Here is a 4337-nt window from a genome sequence, read left to right as displayed (position 1 = left end):
GGATCCGTGGGCTGAGGGGCACAGCCTGCCTCACTGTGGGCTTCACCACGGGCTGGGGGGAATCTCTGCTGCGGCCCCTGGAGCCCCCCCGCCCCTCCTGCAGCGCTGGCCTGGGGGGCTGCAGGGCTGTTCTGCTCACTCCTCTTTCTACAGCTGTACAGGTTTCCCCCCTGTCCCTCTTTAAATATGCTATCCCAGAGGTACTACCACCATTGCTGAAGGGCTCAGCCTTGGTCAGCAGTAGTTTCACCTTGGAGCCAGCTGGCATTGGCTCCATTGGACATGGGGGAAGCTTCTGATATTTCCTCACAGAAGCTATCCTTGTAGGCCCCCCCAGCTGCCAAAATCTTGCCACACAAAGCCACTACACCTTTAAATTGTTATACTTTGTACTAGGGTTACGTATATAAGTCAGAAGAGTTAACAAATGCTGAATGAAGTATATATAAGCAGGTAGTAGATATAAACCTTAAACAAGTATGAGATGCACTTAAAAGTGATCCATTGCATAAGTGGGCTAATAGCCTACATGAGATGAGCAGTGATTCATACATGGAATGGTAATAGTGAAGGTTAATGTTCAGAAAGAACTAAAGGCTTTACTTCTAATCATTTGAATTCAAAGGATCCAAGCAGTGAAAACAAAATAAAGAAAAGAAACCCACTAAAATTCCAAAGTGAGATAACACATCTCAGATTAAGTGCGAATTATAGCCCTAGTTGCTACCAAAAAAAATGAAAAAGTCAACACATTGAATTATAGTATCAATTTTCATCAGACAGCTTCTACATACAGTAAATAATATGCAGAACAAGGGAATTTTTTCCTCAAAATTCAGCAAAGAGGACCCCACACAAAAATATTTTTGATTGATTTAAATATTTTTTTACTATTTTATAGTTTTCGTCTGATTTGGATCCAAAGCAGACATTTTTAAAAATTTCCCATGAACCGGAAACCCTCTGAACTCTGCAGCTGTTAAGTCAAATTGATGATCTCATCAGTTTCACTGCTTGTACATGCAACAAACTGATAAAGAGGTTGAATTTACTGAGAAGCTGCAGGAGGTTCCCATAGACAGTTTCACCAGCAGATTGCCTCAGACCAGTAACAAAATATTTCTCAGTTTTGTTGCTACAGGGTGCATCCTCCAGGTCACTGCCCCAGAACCAGTGATATGACAACTAAATGAACAGCAGAGTCTCTTCAGCTGCCTAAAAATAAATAATAAAAAAATAAATATTCCAAGCTTTCAGCACTCGAAGTAGAGAAATAGAATTCAGAAAATTGCTATCTATTTCAAGAGAAAGATCAAATCTCCAAATAAAGATGCTCTTCATTAGTTCCAGTCCTGCCTCCTTGGAGGATAATTGGCCAATCTCATCTCCAAAATAGCACAAAGAACTGCTGATGGATGTATATGAAATATTGTTCTGCCTTTCCAAAAATATGTCAAAGAGAATCCCCTCCCTAAAGAAATGTTCTGAGAAATTATTTAAGCATATCTCTAGTTTAAGGCACATCCTTAATAGTTTTTCCAATAATAGTCTGCTTTTCTTACTCAGCTCACATCTGCATTGGTGTTACATCCAGGTGATTTCCACCTTTGAGAAAGAGGAAAAATGTTTTTCCAGATACATATTTCCCTGATATACCGTATCTTACATAAACTATAACAGTCATCTTTTTTTTCTGTGCAGACTTCTGTATTCCTTTTTTTCATCTCTTTGTCTTCTAATGCAGCCCTTTCCTGCTGGAGTACCTGGGGTACACCCTTCTGGAGGCGGGTGTGAGGGGGTGTGTGTGTATTTTTGCTTCCTCCACATTTACCTTTGCTGAGGTGTGTTAAGTGTGAGGATAGATGTGGTATTAGCTGCTCCTTGATATGCTTGCTGTATATTTTGTGCCCCAGGATTATAAAAGAGGAATGTTCAAATATCCATCAAGTACTATAACAATTGTCACACAGGTAAAGTGTGTGACTTGGCAGAAAACATAAACTAGTAGTAAACCAAAAGAGCTCTACAATCACAGATTTTTCTTTCTGATTTGTTTTAAAAAAAGAATCAGTTCCTTAAGTCTCTAACTCAAGCTTATGGATTGACCCTTAATGGGCCCTGGCAGAACACCAGTGCAGTACTCCAGAGATACACTATTTTCCACCAAGGATGGAAACATTTCATATCCATCTGCTTCTTAGCTAGTTACTAATCTGCTATCTACATTTCCAATCAAAACAAAAAAAGTCACAGTGCAAAAGGAAAAAATAATAATAATGCAAGAATCTTACCAATGTCTGACTGCGTTGAGCAAACGCATCATATGCTTAAGAGGTAAGAGTCAGTAGTATTGAAGTTCTCTGAGAAAAGATTTGAGAAAAGACTTCTCCCACTACCTAGCTTGCAGTGAATCTTACATAGTCTTTGCAAGCCTACTTATTCAAGACAGCAGGCTAAAGTAAAATATGTACTAAGGTGCTTCCCCTAAGGAATTGCATTTGTTCAAAATTTACAAGGTATACAAAAAGTGAAAATCTTGTAGATCAAATAGAAAAAAAAAAAAAAGAAGGGTTTTGCTTTAAACCTTTCAATGCATAATATTTCTTCACACGAAATTTTTGACTAAATAGCAGCTTGCTTTCAAATTTTTGAAGTCTGTAAAATGACTTCACATCTACAAATTTTTAGGCAGTGGGAAGGGAGCAGAGGAAGGAGAGAAAAAGATGTACAGTGATGTCTGTAGTAAATTCAACACTAAGCTTAAAAAGGGAAGGCAGTTAAACTACTATAAAAAAGAAGTGCAGTTGAAACCTAAAAGAAGCTTTCCTAAAGACAAGAATTATATGTGCTTTCCAGAAAGGGATGGGAAATCTAGCAAAAAGAAAGAAAAAAGGAAAATAGAAATACCAACTTCTTCTGGATTCATTTTGATATACTAACCTTGCCAATAAAAATGTTTAAACCTCAGTTCCAACTCCCTGGGGAATGGCAGCTATTATCCCCTATTGAGTTGGTGCTTACCATACAGAGCCTGAACAATTCATACAGAAAAATAAACCATAACATTCCTGTTTATTATTACTTTAGCTGAGAGGTGCTGACATTAAACAGTTCTGCACTGCTGCTATAAATCAGCATGCTGTGGATGTTCTCAGCATGGGACTAGGGCTCCCTGGTAACAGCTCTCATCAAGGCAACCAGCTGTCAGAATTCTTCAAATTAAACTGTTATTACTGTAGTATTCATTAGTCAGTTACTGACTATTAAGATATTTTTATATCTGAGCCATTGACATTGGATATTGCTTTTTAATATGCAAGTTATATATAAACATGATTAAGTGGTTCACGTGGGGTTGACGGCTTCTATTATAGTTTGATCTCCCCTTTGTAGGGACTATAGTGTTGGAGATAACATTCTGGTCTGTACTAAAATTAATTTTCCTTTTAAAAGTCTTGTATTTCTGCTGTGATCGATAGGCTGTTTCCTTAAGCATCAGCATTCATGTTGCAGAGGTGTAACACAATACAAAAGGGATGTGTAATAGATTGTTTTGACCATGATATAGAATGATAAAAATTGTTAATTTTAATTACATTTCTGTCCATACTGGACTCCTGGTCATTTTGTTTAGGTAAGAATCATGTAACTGTGGTTACAAGAAAGATGAGACTCGAAAGATGTTAATACACACTTTAGTTGTTTAATTATTTGGCATAGATATAACTAATCTAAATAGGAGCATTCTTAACATTTCAGCAACTTTTTTTTCTTTCCTTAAATACTGATTAAAAATTACTGACATTTCCAGCACACAAAAGTCTTTTCATCTAGGATATTTCTCTTGCTTCCAAATACAGATACGTGTTTTTAAGTTTTTCCTGCCTTTCTCTGCAATCGCATGTTTGGGGATTACTTTCTATGGTGGTAAACCTGTTTGCACCTCAGACATCCCCTTTGTTTTCTGGACACATTTTTAGATAAGTCTCTTTTAGCTAAAATAATTGTTTTGATCTTGTTTCAAACTGCGTTCCCCATTTCATGTTATATGGACATTTCTGAGGCACTGCAAAATTTACACCATCACTACAGTAAGGGTTTTTTTTTTGCTTTGACAGAGCCTCTTTAGGAAAATTCAATTTTCCTAGCATTACTTTATGTTGGAAAGCTCAGAAAAGCTTTGTACAGGACTATTAAAAACCTGTAAGCTTTCCTCATTATTTAATGTCCATAACTCGAAGCACCGAGTTGTAGGTGCAGCAGTAACTAAGGCAGCACAGCATATGTGTTTCCCTGTATCATGTGAAACGCTTCGAAGCCATGCCTAACCTGAAGTA

General features: G+C 37.4%; 1 long non-coding RNA gene across 1 annotated transcript in view; it reads right to left on the bottom strand.

The window, feature by feature from the left end:
- The window catches only part of LOC308056820, a 124816-nt gene that overhangs the window by 110690 nt on the left and 9789 nt on the right, over positions 1-4337 (bottom strand). The window lies entirely within an intron of this gene.

This window comes from Falco punctatus (genome assembly GCF_963210335.1).
Source record: "Falco punctatus genome assembly, chromosome: Z".
Classification (NCBI taxonomy): domain Eukaryota; kingdom Metazoa; phylum Chordata; class Aves; order Falconiformes; family Falconidae; genus Falco; species Falco punctatus.
This window is presented reverse-complemented; position numbering and strand designations above follow the sequence as displayed.